General features: G+C 39.4%; 1 protein-coding gene and 1 long non-coding RNA gene across 7 annotated transcripts in view; one reads left to right on the top strand and one right to left on the bottom strand.

The window, feature by feature from the left end:
* NPAS3 (neuronal PAS domain protein 3) overlaps positions 1 to 17,792 on the bottom strand; it is an 865,567-nt gene that overhangs the window by 207,071 nt on the left and 640,704 nt on the right. The window lies entirely within an intron of this gene.
* LOC121031632 (uncharacterized) lies at positions 10,369 to 16,912 on the top strand. The gene is made up of 3 exons (XR_005790810.1): positions 10,369 to 10,955; positions 13,945 to 14,039; positions 16,801 to 16,912. It is a non-coding gene; the product is annotated as an uncharacterized LOC121031632 (long non-coding RNA).

Here is a 17,792-nt window from a genome sequence, read left to right as displayed (position 1 = left end):
AAGAAAGAAAGAAAGAAAGAAAGAAAGAAAGAAAGAAAGAAAGAAAGGCAGAGAAGATAAATTTTTGGCCACTTGCCACAAATGGTCAAAGTGATCATTAATTAAGTACCACAATAAAATAGATTTTACAGCAAATGAGGCATAAGACATCTATTTTACAATAAAGGATTCAAATCAGAAAGGATTCAAAAGTGCTCCATGATCACTGTGAAGTTCTAGACTCTGACACTGTCACTGATTAGGTAGAGGCCCAAAGAAAATCAGCTTTGCGTAACAAAATAGAAAAAGATATTTTTCTTAACTTCTCATGGGTCACATGGAATAAGATTTCTCCTCGCCATTCAGAAGGGCTTCTAGGCAAATGGAATGGTTTCCCTCAAGCTTCTCTTTGGAGCCTAAGTCCTTTCTCTTTTTGTTTTTTGGGGTACCTCTGTTGTCTTCCCCTTTCCTGTCCCACATCTCCTTCCCCTTTCAGCTGAAACACTGGCTACCATTTACGTGGGGACAAAGAGATGTCTTCAGACATTTTGGAATGGCTTTTAACATGAATTAGATGAAGAATACTATTAAAATCTAGGCTAAAAATCCTCTGACTCTCTCTGAGGTGCCAAGAGGCAGTCCTGTTGAAGAGAGTTCCATTCTGAGTGAGGCTCTTCTCAGGGCCAAGTCTTAAAAAGGGTCCATACATCTTCCCAGGCAGGAGGTTGGGGAGGCAAAGGTCTGGATCTGGGGTCCCTCAAACTGCAGGAGAACAAAAGCAGGCAGTGTGGCTGTATAGAGGGACCAGAGGAGACAGGCAGTTGTGGAAAGGGTCCCTGCATCTTTTGTGGGATAACATGAGGGCAATTAAAAAGGGAGAGAAGCTGATTCTAAGGTCCTGTTTAAAAAAAATTGTTTAAGGATACATAAATAGGTACATTCATTCAACCAAAGTATATCTGAGCTCTCGCTAGGTTATAGAAGTATGACATTCAGAGATAAAAGAAAGATTATTGCCCCTGACGATATCCTAGTCTAATGGGCAAAACAGACAAAAAAATAAATAACGTTGTATATGACAGAGGTACATGTAGGAGGCTACTAATAGGATGCTCATGGTTAAGGCACCTAAATCAGCTTTGGGAGATACATGGAGTGGAACCAGTGTGTTGGGTAGCATCTCTGCCCACAAATACTCCCTCATTGCCCAATATTCTGCCATACCAAGAATCACCTCCATTGATAAGTGTCCCCTTTAAGTTGCAAAAACTCCCAGGAAGGGTAAAAGTAAGGACTACTGGTCATGTGTCTTTTAATGTGAACTCATTTAAACATGTTAATTTCTCAGATCTTAGAATATAAAAGGTAGACTGAGCCTTAGAAATCATCTAGTCCAATTTTCTTATTGTACTAAAGAGGAACCTATAGCCCAGGAAATTGGGGAAGGTGTGAGGCTTGTGAGGACCCCTGCTAGCCCTGGCTTGCTGCCTAAGGATGGACTCAGGGCTGGCTGGCATCTGCAGCCTCACCAAACGGCAGCAGTAATGCTCTTTATCAGCTAAACATTTTGAGGCCTTATGTTTTCTAGTCATTGATAATATTTGCTAGTGTTTTTTGTTTCTCCACTTAAAACATGTCCCATATATACAATGCTGTAATAAGTACCATAAGCCTTTAAAAGATGAAAACATAACTAGTATAAGTAAAGAGAATGTGCTTTGGAGGCCAACATCACTGCCCCTTAATAGCTATGTGACTTTGGGCAAACCTTCATTTCTTCAGCTCTAACATGGACTTAATGTATCTTGTCGAATGGTGAGGTAGAGATGATATGTTAATACATGGAAAGCATCTGGTACTATGCCAGGTAGAGATCAAGCACTCAATAAATGTTACTTGGTGCTGTTTCGTTTACTCTCAGTGGAGAATTCAGTATGACAATAAGATCCATCCAAGTGCTAGGCCCACTGCTATAAATGGGGAATGCAAAGTGGAAGTTACCTCAAGCTTTATCATCTAGGACCTGTGTCCGAAGCATTGTGAGAAGACAGAAAAGGGAGGAACAAACTTTCCCTAGGTAAGTCTGCAAAGTTTTCAAAGGGCTGAGTTACTTTTTGAAGAATACATAGAGATTTGCTGGAAGAAGTGAGGAAATGAGACTTGAGGGAGGGTTCTAATATTTGTAAAACATGAGAGAGCATGTTTGGCTCAAACTATTACTCTGTCTTATTCTCTTTCTCAAAACTTCCTTGAGGGATTATTATGCTACCATCAAAAGAAGGTCCTTTGGGATTTAAGACTCCCCAGTCCACCTCCTTGAAAGGATTTCCAACCTCATCTCTATGCACATTCTTGTCTGTATATCATCTGGTTGCTATTCCCCAAAATGTCTTGTCCATCTACATCTCTAGAATTTGCTCACATAGCTGTCTCCACTTGGATGCTTTTGTACTAACTGATTCTGATTTTACTCATTTGTCATAGCATGGCCGAATCCCAGTACTCCCTCTCCTCGTTAGCCCATCTAGTCCCTTCCTTCCTCTGGATTCCACTGGCACTGAGTCGTCAGCACTCAGTCAACACCTGGCTCTGCATTACCTCTTAAATTTTAATTTGTTCATGTCTTGTTTCTCCACTGAAATTTTAATATCTCAAATATGGGAGGGCACATTTTAAACTTTTTCATATTCCTTTCAGCAACTTTCAAAGATGTTATAAATACTTATTTGATAGATGATTATACTTCATTGTCATTGTGATCAAGTTGGTTTCCCTGTGTGTCTTTTTTTCTCCTTTGGTGGGGGGAAGATTTCAGGGAGGAGAATACAGAAGGTGATTTCTGTAGAGGTCAGTGGTCTAGGCCACCCACTTCAGAGGATGCCACTGATCTAATCCATATGACACAGGAGAGACCTTGGTATGTTACTATCATGTGAAATCTGTACTTAATTTCTGATCTTCCAGAGGTCAGTTAGTAAGATGTCAATTTCCTCTCTGGGTAAAAACTAATGTAATATCTACTCTATCTACCTCACAACAATCTTGTGAAGATAAAAAGAGAAACACTGTGCCTGGTAAAAATATTTAGAGAGTAAGACATTTTCAAGATACACATGGTATCCCTATAATGTACACATACACCCCAAGCCATGGGGCCAGTCCAGAGATTGTTTTTTTTTATGCTTGGGGATTTTCTCCCTCTGGGCAGTCACATTATTTCCAGGTTAAAGGGTAAGTTAGACATTTTCCCTTGAGAAGAAACCAGGAGGATAATGAGCTGAGACTAAGTGTCTTGACTGGGCTTAGGTAAACTGCTGTGACACAAAGTTCAAGTTTTGGGGGACATAGGTAATTAGATGTGGTAGATGGAAAATTTCCTACAAGTGGTTTCTACTAGTGTAATTAAGCTGTGAGAATCAAATGAGATTAGACTGGTAAGACACCGAAAGGCCTGGAACACTACAGCCTAAGGCACCTTTCAGAAATGCTGCTTTGCTTTTGCTCACGTTGGGGGTCTGTCTGCAGTCAATTGCCTTAGTAGTTGAATGTGGAGTGTTTACCACCCACATACTGCTAGAATCTTGTTCTTCCCAAGTCAAACAATTTCTCCTTAAATGAGAACTCAGCTTTCCTACTCTCAAGTCTAACTAATGGAGGATAGACTAGTATACAGGCTTGTATGGAGCTCCTATAGCTAGGCCTGCGTGTCTAGCAGTCGCGAGGAAAATCAGCAGCCGATTCTTTTTAAGCCACATAAAAGCACGGAGCAAAGCAGAGCAGGACGAGGTGACAGTGAGGGAGTAACAGGGACAACTGGCTCTGTAGTCCTGTGAAAAGAAGCTGAAAAGGGTTGGTGCGTTCCTGTTAAAATGAGGAGAGCTCCCTGGAAATAGTGGGAAAGGTGAAAGGAGAGCTGCTCCCCCAGGAAGCTGAGGCCCTGCTCAAAAAAAAGTTGTCGAGAAACTTAGTCATCATATTGCTAACATGCCCTTCTCTCCCAAAAGGGTATTGGGAGGCCAGAGATCTGCTCAGGGTGGATTTCTGTCCAAACCTGTCCCTTACTGACAGAGATGCGAGTGTCACGAAAGACCTATGAACCTTGAAGTCAGAGGCCTGTCTGCTGCGGCCATCACTCTATCTAGTGTGGGGTCTACCCAATGGGAGGTGTCCAGTAAATGTTTTTGGAATAAATATAAATGAATGAGTGAAAGCAGTGACTGGGTGAAGGATGATATTTGCAAACCCATTCTGAGCCATCTGGATTCAGAGGAAGCCAGGGAGGATGGCTACATAGCAAGGGTGTACTGGTATACTTTTCCATGACCCTCCTCCACCCACCTCATATCAACAGATGGGGACTTGGTCTCAAATGGGGGTTTTGCTCCTCAGGTCTGGTGTAACTGTGATTGCATGTCCATAACATTATAATAAAGTCATTATTGTTTTATTATTATGACAAAATGGCTGGTCCCTGAGTATTCATAAAATAAAAGTGGCCTTCTTGGATCACCAACACCACACGGACTTCGTCTTGACTCCTTTAATAGTCTTCTCTGAATGCTTCAGCCAGCCACTTCTAAATGTCTTATTCACCTTGGCAATTAGGAGATCAAGAGCAAGGGGCTCAGATGTCAAAAATCCACAGCATCCAGAACATCTGACAATAAGCAGTGTACGTGTATGTCTAAATATTGAAGGCCACTCAAGAGAAAACAAAACGTAAAAACCTGACTTGGGGGATTAGTGATCAGTGAATTGAGGTCTTGATTACTGCTAAATGCTAGAACTGGAAGACTTCGTATGGCCCAAGATTCCCTAAAACTTAACTTGGTGAACATCCTTTTCTGACTTTTACACAAATGAAATAATATATTATTGAGGAATTTTCTGTTCAAGATTTTTTTATAAGCCTTTTTTTTTTATAAGAAAATAATCTGCATTTTTTCCCCCTGAGATATCTCAAAAATAGACAAGGAACAACTAATGCATAATCACATTGCCTCTTGGGGTCTGTTCTAAATCTCAGCACACTTAGGTTTTATTGCTGTACTTCCTGGCCTTCTCCTCTTGCTGATACTTTCCTGAACCACCTACATCCCCCCAAATTTCTTTTTATCTAGTGGAAAGTACTCCTTGCTTCCCCAAATTCAGTGAAAAATTTTCCTCTTTGTCAACAGTCTAGGACAAAACTTCCTTAACAGAATTCAAGCACTAATTTCTGTAACTAAGGAATTGTACAATTTTTTTTAACCTACTCTTGAAGGTGAAGTAGGCTTATTTTCCATCCTCGGAAACTGGTGCTTTCCAATCATTTGGCTTTAGTCATTAGCAGCCATACCATGACCAAATAACCACACCATGGCCAAGAGGTCAAGGTCCTGGAATTTTATCTGAAATGGATTTCTTATCTTTTTTTAAGTCCAATTTTAAAAAGACAGCTTTATAGTAGCTGGTGGGAGGACAGACGGGATGTGTGGTTAAGAACTATAAATGCATGTGAAGCAATGCTTTGACTCAAGGTCACTGGCCTGATCTGAGAACACTTAAATTGTAATCAAGGCCACTCATTGAACCATGAGTAATTTTAGGCAAGTTTCCCGGGTGTGTGCTGACGTAACCAAAGAACCTCATCCTACTTGACCAGCATGGAAATCAGCAGTTAGGTTGAAATATTTGAAGGTTGCTGTCCAAAGGAGAGGCTTTTTACCATTTTCTGAGTGTACTAGCTTCTTATATTGATTGTCTTTCTTCATTTTCATAAGCACTATTCAGCTACAAGTAGAATTTAATTTTCCTCCCATCTTTCATGGTGAGTGAGGGAGATGATCTTCATCCAAGTGGCTCTACCTTAATAGAAGATGGACATCATTCTCCAACCAGAAAACACCATTAAATTGCTTCTATACATAGTGGAACAGGTAACCTTCTGAACTGCAGGAAAAAGACCAGCCACAAAATTTCCTTTAAAGAAAGCTTGACATTGAAGCTCAAAAAGAAATTGCAAGGCATTTTAATAGATTTGCATTTAGGTACATGTTTTGGGGACCATGAAGACAAAAACAAAGTATACTTCTTTACAATAGACTAGAGGTTTGTGAAAGAAGATCTTGTAGCAGTTCTTACTGTTAAGATAACCAGGCTGAATATGACACACCAAACAGTGTTCCCTCGGCTACCCTGATTCACACTGTGAGCTTCATCATCCAACATCTACTTATGAAAATACCAAATTAGGAAGAGAGTCTCTCATAGCTTTCAGAAAACCTATAAGCTGTTATTAGCAGAAGGAATTTAATAGCAAAAAGAAAAGCAAGAAGTAAGAGTTCCCAAGATGAACCAGCTGACAGGTTGAGAAATTAAACTAAGTCCTTATGTCAGGGGGACTTGGGTCCGTGATAGCCCTGAAAGATCAAGCATCCAGGGTTCAATTTCTGCAAATACTTTGCTGGCAGGTGGTGCCAACATGGAATCTGACTGCCAAAGGATATTTGGATCTGCCCTGCATCTGGGAGGATTACAGAGGGAACTTTGGTCTTGGAGACAATATGTTCGTATCACACCTGCTTTCAGCTCTACAGGCAACAGTGGAGGCCAAAGGAGGAGCCATTTTGGAGCCATAGGAACCTTGGATTCAACCTCTAATTTGCAAAGTGCATCTGCTTTATAGACCCGTTTGACAGCAGTTTCATAATTAGAAAAACATGCCTTATATTTTCACACTTCCCAATCCATAAAAAAAATCTGGCTTTATTTTTAAAATGCTGATTACATGACAGGGGAAAACCTTAATTTCAGGGGAACACACTCGACTAAGAAAAATGATTTGGAAGCAGGGTAACAAAATTTCTCTGGTAGCAGGGAAATCATGAGGTGTGATAAGTGGATTTATCAAACAATTGTGCCCAAGATGCCCCATTCTACACACTGGCTCTATCTGGGGTTCTGCATTCAGTGTTACTTAAGGTTACCAGAGCAGTTTTAGCATATGTGGGACTTAGGATTTTTGGGAGAGAGCTTATCATTTGGAACTCTTTAATTGTTTGCGATTAAACACCCAATTCAAAGAAAAGCCTTAAAATTAGCTATTTCAAAAGTCTTTTTTTTTTTTTTTAATTTTTTTTTTTCAACATTTATTTATTTTTCGGACAGAGAGAGACAGAGCATGAACGGGGGAGGGCAGAGAGATAGGGAAACACAGAATCGGAAACAGGCTCCAGGCTCTGAGCCACCAGCCCAGAGCCTGACGTGGGGCTCGAACTCACGGACCGCGAGATCGTGACCTGGCTGAAGTCGGACGCTCAACCGACTGCGCCACCCAGGCGCCCCTCAAAAGTCTTTTTTAGGAGAGAAGATATGCTACAGGTTTACACAGAAGTCAGAATTTTAAGGAGATTTAAGGCTCAGTGATTTGTTCCCAATGGAATGAGAAGTTGCTTTGATGATGATGAGCAGGAGGAGGAGGAGGAGGAGGAGGAGGAGGAGGAGGAGGAGGAGGAAGAGGAGGAGGAGGAAGAGGAAGAGGAGGAGGAGGAAGAGGAGGAGGAGGAAGAGGAGGAGGAGGGAGGGGAGGAGTCAGGCACTGTGCTAAGTGTGTTATATGAATTATCTCAGCTACTACGCCCAGCGGTTCCATGAAGTAGATTCCACTATAATTCCCATTTAACAGATTAGAGAACTGAAGCATGCATGGTATACAGCCTCTTAAGGTCACTCATTTATTAAATTCGAGAAGTGGGCCTGGAACCTAGACAGCTGGTTCCAGCATCTCTAATCTTTAATAGGACACTAGCCTGCCATCTTACAGAATTTCTCCATGGACCATAATTGCCAGTTTCCTTGCCCTGGGTAAAGCACAATATTAAGTGCATTTAACCTTCACAATAATTGACATAATATTCTCTATATTATATAGGAGTTAAATCTGTGGACAAAACTAAATAGGGATGCATAGCAATCCTGATCGATTGACAACAGACTAAATGAGGAAAACAAAGGGCATTAAAATGTTTTTCCAATTGAAACCATATGAATTGATACATCTGGCAGAAACACAGATGGGGAAAAAAAGACAAAAGAAGGGTGAAACTACATAAGAGGGTAGATAAGAACAGAACCAGGCATTCAACTATAGATTTAAGCCCCTTGTTTGGGGACGCTATGTCCCTGAGTCTGAACTGAGCAACCTCCCCTAGTCTTTCAGTGTATCTCAAAGCTCCCCCAAATTCTACATTCTCCCAAAAGCCTCACTGGAGCTTTGGTAGTACTTTTTCCGAGTTTCCTGATACCCATTTGAGTACAGGTTTATAAACCACATGGTGTACTAAGCATGGTCTCTTCTTCCTAATAAAACTAATGACATAGTGAGTCCAAATAAAGTCCACACACTTGTTACCTAACTTGTTTATTTACTGGCAAGTACTGGTTAAAGAAAATGATATATTCTAACTTCTAAACTTAAAAAAGGGTACATCAGCAAATATGTTGGCCTTTGAAAATAACTCTTAATTTTCCAGAAGGTTTTGTTTTATGTTCCACTAAAGACGAGATTCTCAATGTACTTGAACCACTATTTTAGTATTTTATTAAAATTGAATTTATTTGTAACTTTTCAGAAATACACTTTCACTGTGTACTTTTTCTTCCCCTTAAGAGGGGAAAGATTCCTTAATCTAAAAGCAACAGCTCTTCCCTTTCCATCCTTACTTTTACAAAGGGGAATAAATCTCTGTCACATCAAACATTTAATGAATGTCATATCCAAATAAAACAGAAGACTAGGAAGTAATCACAAATTTATATTTTTGTATAATCACATTACTATTTTAAAACATCCCTTTTGCTATGATTTAATCTATTTTACAATATCTTTTATAGTTATTATATTCCATTTTTATTCTTGATTACCTGTTATATATATATATTTATTTAATTTAAAAAGTATCTGTTCATAAAACTTATCTTGCAAGTAAATTTGGATATTCAATTCATCTATTACAAGTAGTACATGGGGCGCTTGGGTGGCTCTGTCGGTTAAGCATCCGATTCTTGATTTTGGCTCATCTCATGACCTCACGTTTGGTGAGATGGAGGCCGAGCCCCACATCGGGCTCGGGGCTGACAGCCTGGAGCCTGCTTGGGGTTCTCTCTCTCCCTCTCTCTCTGCCCCTCCCCCACTTGCACACTTTCTCTCTCTCTCGCTCTTAAATAAATAAACTTAAAAAACAAAAGTAGTACAGAATTAATTCTGCAGATGGAGGACTCCAGTGAATCCTTTTCGGCAGTGAGCAACTATTATATATGCCAACAGTTGGTAAAACTAAGCTGATTGCTTTGAAAATGAAGACTGTTGTTTTTTGGTTTTCTTAAAATAAAACATATTTGTAAGAGAATGAAATAAGATGCCTCATTTTCTCATCCCTAAGGAAGAGAAAGTAAAGCACTTGAGGACTAGTTTCTAAAGTATTTTATGACTGTCCCTTACAAAATACTCCTGAGGTCACCTGCTAGGTGCCTCATAACCACTCACCATCCGAGTCTAAATGATAACAGCAAAATTGATCACCATGTAATATTTCTAATAATCACAGATATCAAGATATGATCCTCCATTGTTTATTTATAGCTGGAAATACAATCAGAAAATGAAAACAAAACAGAATGATAAGAAATGGAAGTCCAGGGACTACAAAAAGATAATCAGATTGTTAAGTCTCTGTAATGTTCTGTAGGAGGCCAGTGAAATTTTTGCCAGAGTTTCAAAGCCCATATTTTAAGACTTTCATACTGTATCTAAAATGCGTTAAACACTAGCAGGATTCTCAATGGAGAAGTAAAAGAAATTATCAGTAGGTAAACCCTCTGGAACAATGACATCAGTTCTGATAATGGGTTGGCACGACACTGCTTAAGATTCCTACAAAAGCACTGTACGGCTGATTTAGTTGCTTTTGTTTTTCACAAGGTAAATTTTTGTTTTCAAAAGTCTCCTAAAAAATCACATAATTTATAAAAGTATCACCTTATCACAGGTTATTTTAACTGTGAAGCACACAAATGTCACCTTACAGAGGAAAAAGCCCATGGTGGGGGCATCGTAGGGGACCCAAATTCTCAGCTACTAATGTGTAGCACTTAGCACTGTCCTTCTACATGTATTTTTTATTCGCATTTTCTCATTCATTTACTGAGGGGGGGGTAGGGACAGAGGGAGGGAGGGGAAGAGAGAGAGAGAGAGAGAGAGAGAGAGAGAGAGAGAGAGAGAGAATCCCAAGCAGACTCCATGCTCAGCACAGAGCCCTATGCAGGGCTCAATCCTATGACCCTGGGATCATGGCCTGAGCCAAAATCAAGAGTTGGATGCTCTACCGACTGAGCCACCCTGGCGCCACCCCCCTTTTCTAGAGTCCTTCTACATTTCCGAACCTCCAACCACATATTCCTTTTGCTTCCTTCACCTTCTCCTCTTTACATATCGCTCAACACCGCCACTCAACACTGCCAACCTTTATCCTTTCTATTTGTCAGTTTTACCCATTTCTTTTGAGTTTCACAATGATTGATTACCTTACTCCAGCATGGACCCCCTCACCACCTCATGTATATTTTTAGACTAGAAGCTCTATTCTGGTCTCTCCTATGACAGTTTCTTTCCCTCTTTTCATCCTATTATCCAGTTGCTTTAACAACCTGCCTCTACCATGTCACCTAAACTAAAAACACAAATCTCACCTGTTTTGGTCTAGGGTTCAAACCTCTTCCCCTTCTGAGTCTGCTTCCTTCTTCCAAGCTCATGTCGTATATATGAAACACGAACTTCGTTTTCTCTTTCTCTAGGTCAGCGCGTCTGCTCTTTATCCCTTACATGTGAAGTGCCTTCATACTTCCTTCTTTCACCATTTCACATCTGCATACTTGCCTTCCAGAGCTCCCAAGTTGTATCAACCCAAGGCTAACCAAGTCTTTAACCACCTACTCAGGTAATACCCTATTTATTTGTGCATGTTTATAGGCAATCATAAATGTCTTCAGTGACTGTGTGATTTTTCTAAAGAGACTGTAAACTCCTGAAGGTCAAGGCTGGAATCTAAAACTATTGTAATTATATCAAAACGCGCTGCCAAATTATTTGCAGATAGAATTTAATTTGAACGACCCCTCAATCTGGGTATGTTTCACGATGCTCTAAAATCTCTGGGTATATAACAAGGACAGGTTATTGCATCAAAAGATTTCCTTCTGTTGGCTAGAAGTTTATACAGGACTCAGCTCTTGTCCTATGAGTTTTCTTCCTTAGAAATGGGAATTAAATATTAAAATAGTGGAGCTAAAGTACGTGTACCCTGAGTTCTTTTAAATTATTAACCTGAGGGGCGCCTGGGTGGCGCAGTCGGTTAAGCGTCCGGCTTCAGCCAGGTCACAATCTCACGGTCCGTGAGTTCGAGCCCCGCGTCGGGCTCTGGGCTGATGGCTCAGAGCCTGGAGCCTGTTTCCGATTCTGTGTCTCCCTCTCTCTCTGCCCCTCCCCCGTTCATGCTCTGTCTCTCTCTGTCCCAAAAATAAATAAACGTTGAAAAAAAAAATTATTAACCTGAGTTTTAAGCAGATTTTGAAAACTTTGAAATGTGAAAAATGTCTCTCTATAGCTCTCCCTTATCACTGTTGACCCATTTTTATACACTTCTCTTTATGAAGAGGGTTGACAATTTTTTTTTCTGCTGTGGACACTTTGGAGAGTCTGGTGAAGTCCACATACATTTTTTTCTTATAATAATGTCTTTAAATGCATAAAATGTTAGAATTACAAAGGAAACCAATTATACTGAAATTCTATTATTAAAATATTTTAAAATCAATTATACTGAAACCAATTATACTGGAATTCTGTTATTAAAATATTTTAAAATCCTCTAAATATGTGATAGAATAATATATGTGCTTTTTTATTAATGTGTTTAATAACAACATCTAGTGTTGGGTTTAGTAATTACAGAAACTGTCGAGTAGTGATATTCTAAGGTATCTACAAGAGTGGTAATGGGATATGAATATATATACAATGTCTACTGATAACAAATGCAAGTACTACTCACAGTACTGTCGTTTGTAGTCTACATTCATAACAGAAAGAACTGCTAAATTTCAGTTAGAGATTAGTAAAATTAAAGTGATTTTATTTTTATTTTTATTTAAAAAAAATTTTTTTTTTCAACGTTTATTTATTTTTGGGACAGAGAGAGACAGAGCATGAACGGGGGAGGGGCAGAGAGAGAGGGAGACACAGAATCGGAAACAGGCTCCAGGCTCCGAGCCATCAGCCCAGAGCCTGACGCGGGGCTCGAACTCACGGAGTGCGAGATCGTGACCTGGCTGAAGTCAGACGCTTAACCGACTGCGCCACCCAGGCGCCCCTAAAATTAAAGTGATTTTTTCCCCCATTCAAATTCACCAACTCTCAAGTCTATCTACAGACTCCACGTTGGTCTTTGGACCCAAAGTGAAGACCTTTTGAACTATGAAGAGGTTAACCTTACGTATTTTATAACTAGTTTCAACTATGGCACAGCTGTGTGGAGTAAATATAATTTCTTCAACTTCAATCTGATACTCTTCTTAAATCACTATTACTTAGGTTTTCAAAATGCTATTTGACATCTGCCCTTTTCCTTTCTGACTACACATGTATAGTCTCTTAAAATCTTCAAGTTTCTCTTAAAACTGGGTAGTGTTCTCCTTCCCAGTAAGACCTAACACAGATTGGGAGGGAGAAAAAAAAAAGGATTATTTTCTCCACTGTGGGAGTTGCAGGTCTGCACAATGCCTAAACATTCACTAGATAAGGTATTAATAATTGATATACCATTAGCTCATCTTTTTCCTTCATAGGTCAACTCTTAGGGGATTACTGTTTGCTGAAAGATATTGCATATCTTTATTAAAATACCACTAAGCACGGATACTTACATATAGCAAAGGACAATTTTATGGTCACCTGTATGTTTCCTTTCTTATTTTGAGGCACGGTAGACAATGTCTTAGCCTCCCCACTCTCAGGTTGCAACTCTGTTGCCCTAAACCAGATACTTTGCAGATATGATGGGAACCCCGAACAGGGTAGGTTTACTTGAGTGAATGCTTGCTATCATACTGGCCATACAAGGCATGACTCTTAACTCGTTCTTTCTCTGTCCTTAGACAAAACTGAAAAGAATGTCTTACAATTATACAATGTTAGAACCTAGAACCCTCCAACCCCTAAGAGTAGCCTGGATGGAGAGATCCATTGTTAATTTTCATCCTCTCAACTCACATAAATAAATGAGGTGGTAGAAGGCTATGGCTTTCTGTAGTGCTTAGGGCCCATCCAAGGTTCAGTACGGGATTTTTCTTGTCCATTTTAATAACAGTGCTGACAATGGCAGGTCACATGCTATCCCCTAGCACTAAAAAACAGTATCGAAAACTTTAAATATCTAGCACTAAGGGAAGCTTTGAGGTAAGGAAAAGTATTTATTTTCTAACTAAAATAAACTCGTTCATTTAGATGCCTTTATCATTTCAGATGTTTTATGGTCTCCGTGTGCTTTTTTACAGAACTTTTTCTGAAGTTGCGATTTAAGACAAAGATGCCCTCATTAGTTATAGGAACTAAAGCCTGCTTTGTTTTTCTGTCAGGTGAAACATTATCTTAATATCCACTGTGAAGTTTGCATTTCTTTCTGAGAAGAATCTTCGAAACTTAAAAGGTGCTGTACAGAAGTAGACAAATACATAAAAAAGACACACGATGATTTCAGAGAGCAAGAGTTGGGGTAAAACAACTCTTTAGATGGTGTAGATTGTTACTCTGTCCTTTCCAGAATGAACACAAAACTAGAATAGAAGCACAAGACAGAGCCGGTCACAGACATGGATAATATTGGGATAATTATCCCACAGATAATGGGATAATAATATTATGTTGTGCAGACTCCAGGAATGCCACGGGGTCCTGTGGAAATGCTACAGCAACATGAGACCAGCACGGCCACTCTACACATCAGTCTCCCAGGCATGTGCATTCGGTAAGAGCTATGGAACATTTGAGCAATCATCTATTCAAAGTTAGACAAGACACTATGAAACTTCTTGGAAAACAAGAGAATGCCATTTCTCCTTCAACTTATCATGTTTTTTTAAAAGACAAAACGTAGTGCTAGCAAGGGTTTGAAGAAATGGACTATCAAATACAGTGCTGGGAGAAAGTCAATTAGTACTATATATTTTTTTAATTTAAAAAATGTTTATTTATATATTTTTGAGAGACGGAGAGTGAGTTGGGGAGGGGCGGGGGGGGGGGAGACAGAGAATCCCAAGCAGGCTCCACATTGCCAGTGCAGAGCCCATGTGGGACTAGAACTCAAGAACCGTGAGATCACGACCGAGCCAAAGTCAAGAGTCATACGCTTAACCCCCCAGGTGCCCCAGTACCATCTTTCTTGAAGTCAATTGGGCCAAATGTATAAAAATCTCTTTAGACATATTATCCTTTTGACTGAATTTCTGGAAATTTATCCAGACAACATAATAATAGGAACACATGTAAAAATTTCCCTGCAAAGACATTTAAAAGATATAGTTTGCAGTGGTACAAAATTGGAAATGACCTAAATGTTCAATAGTAACAGCCTAGTTAAATAAATTATGTCATATTTTTAGAAAAGAAATACTATGCAGCCAATACTTGGTAAGTGAAGTTATCAACAATGAAAAAAACTCTATATTTTAAATTGTCAAAGAGTCACAGCAGTAACAAATACAAGAAATATGTAAATATAAATCCATAAAGAGGTATCTGAGAAGACACACATCAAAATGTTTATACTCTATTCTTCTGAATGGATGTGATATTATCTCTTATTAGTCTATACTATTTGATTTTTTGTTCTGTGTTACTTTTGTAATTAAGAAATCTGTTTTAATTAAAAGACTTTTCAGGGTATAAATTCACATGTGCACATGTAAATTCTAACACAAATTTTTACTTCACTAAAATGAGAGCAGTCCCCTCTGTACCTCTGAAATATTAGCTTTATTCAACACCTTTGGCTAGGACTCAGAAGTGAAGGGAATAACACATTTTTCTTTATTCTGACATGCATTTCCATTAATTACGTGCTTTCTCTTGTGTTCATCAACAGTAAACTTCAGGGTAAGTTTTTCCTACCAATTTTAAACAGTTCTGCATGGCCAATTTTCAGGTCTGTCAAGAAAAGCCAAGACTAATATCCCAGTGTCATGTTTATAGCCATCTGTGTAGAAACAAAATCAGGTTTGGACAGCTTTTATCTTGCTAAGGTTCACATATTTTGATGTGTGGATGAATCCTTGGGTTTAGAAGCATAAATGGATCACCATGTTTGGCAGGGGGAGGGAATGGACAGCTACTTCAAAACCAGCTCTTCCAAGTACTGACAGAAAGTAATTAAAACAACATGAGCCATTTTGCGGGGGGGGGGAATAAAACCAACAAAATTAAACAAAGCATAGTTAGTTCTAGGCCAGAGTTGGGGCTTCCAGCAGATATGAATAAGAATGAGATTTTTTCCAAGAAAACTTAGAGTGAGCCGAGCCATTTTGTTTTATAGTCAGGAAGATGATGGCCTCAGTTGCAAGGAAATGAGGCAGCAGGCAGCCACACCTGGTTCTGTACTGCCCTGCGGGGACTGAGGGTAACTACCCTGGCTGGAAGTCTGCAGGCTGGGGTAAAGGAGATGCAAAAGGCTCCCCAGCATTCAAAGCCCACAGGTCACTGTCAGGCCTTTCAAACACATCTGCCATCTGGCCTCTCTCGGTTCCCCTGTAATTATTTCCCTTCCCCCTTCCTGCCCTGGAGTCATCTTAGAAGGAAATTATTAAGCATCGGATTAGGTTCACAGCAAACAATGGTTTTTTTTTATCTGACATGTCTGAGATACCAGCTTTCACATCACACCTTTGGCAGCTTCTTCCCTTTACCCAATGGATCAAGAAGGGATTGGTGGCTCTAAAACCTCCACTCAGGAAGCCTGCTCCCATGGCCTCTAACTGGCTTGACTATAAGCCCTGTTAGCACTTACCTAGTTTGCCTCATGGCCAACTCCCAGAACACTTAAAATACATTAAAAAGCTATCACTAAGCATAGCACGTGGGTTTATACACATTGCAGCTGTAGCTTTAAGACCATCAAGTACAAAAGATTTAGTCTTTTATGACCGACAAAAGGGATTTTAGTAAAAGAGCTGGTCTACGAAGCACAAAAAACAGAACATCAAATTAATTATGAAAGCCTGAACTACAACGGAAGAGCTTTGTAGGAGATCCATACGGTAAATCTACAGGATAGCAAACATCCAGATGTTTTGAAACATCTGTATTACTGCTTGAACTTTTCCATTTTTCCTTGATGTTTGGCATCATGGAGACACAACAAGAGCTTTATTGCCAACTTTGGCAGCTTTCAAAAAAAAAAAAAATCAAGGTACGTATTTTATTACATTAGTTATTTTTTTAACTTCTAGATTGAGGCTGACTTCTTTATCTTTTTATTCCCCATAGTGCCACTGAGTAGATGTCTAATATATATTGGTTGAATGAGGGGGAAAAAGATGACTCATAATTAAATGTACAACCAAATAGGGACACTATTTCTGAGTAAGACAATTCCATTATTAGTAATAGCAGATCTATGAACTCAGGAGTACATTTATTCTGAATCTTTCATTCTATGCATCTATATTCCATCAATCTTTATCATCTCTCATTATAATATATAGAGAGCTTGAGTAATTATTCTTGTTTTACAGGTGAAAATACCAAGGAACTGAGATATGAAATCTGTCAAGTCACATAGTGAGATCCTATAGATCATTCAACTGCCCAGCCCAAATCATCCAATAAAATATGATGTTTCTCTGATTGCAAAGGTTTATTATTTGAATCCAAAGGAGATTTATTTTTGTATTTGTTTATTCACTTTGGTATGAGGTCTGATTACTGAGATGTGTAAATAAGAGGACTTACATTCAAGATACATCCTGGGATTCATTTTCCCCATAAAGCCTGCCCAAACACCCTTACTTTTTCATCAGAGAGGTTAGAGCTCTTCAACTGGTACTGGTTACTCTGGATAAAATAGGAATGATGTGTGTGTGGGGGGGAGGGGGTACCTGGGTGGCTCAGTTGGATAAGAATCTGACTTCAGCTCAGGTCACGATCCAAGTGCTGTGTTGGGCTCTGTATTGATAGCTCAGAGCCTGGAGCCTGCTTCAGATTCTATGTCTCCCTCTCTCTCTGCCCCTCCCCCACTCATGCTCTCTCTCTCTCTCTCTCTCTCTCTCTCTCTCTCTCTCTCTCTCTCAAAAATAAAAATTAAAATGGGAATGATGAAATCTATCTCATGAAGCTATTGTTGATAGGGTCTACCTCATATCATTGTTGTATTAACTGAGAAGTCACACATTTAGTATAGTTTCTGGAATATACATTTGCTTGAACAGATATAATTTGCTGCTGTTGTTAATGCTACTGCTGCTAACACTGAGCTTGGTGCATAGTCTGTTCTTGATAAATATAAATTCATTCCCATTTCCTGCTATGTCAACACCGATAATATTTGAACTCCATTATTTGAATGTGTTGTTCTGAGAGGAAAGGTAACTCTGTTTTTTTTTTTCCCCTGGTTTGATTAGATGATGAGTCAGTTGGCCCATCAAACCAGTCTTCCTAAACTACAAGTGATCCTAGTCATGCCTCCCCTCAGTCCGTTAATGTGGAAGATTGAAACAAAGTTCAGAAT

This window comes from Herpailurus yagouaroundi, unplaced genomic scaffold (genome assembly GCF_014898765.1).
Source record: "Herpailurus yagouaroundi ecotype Mexico unplaced genomic scaffold, PumYag 141, whole genome shotgun sequence".
NCBI lineage: Eukaryota > Metazoa > Chordata > Mammalia > Carnivora > Felidae > Herpailurus > Herpailurus yagouaroundi.
This window is presented reverse-complemented; position numbering and strand designations above follow the sequence as displayed.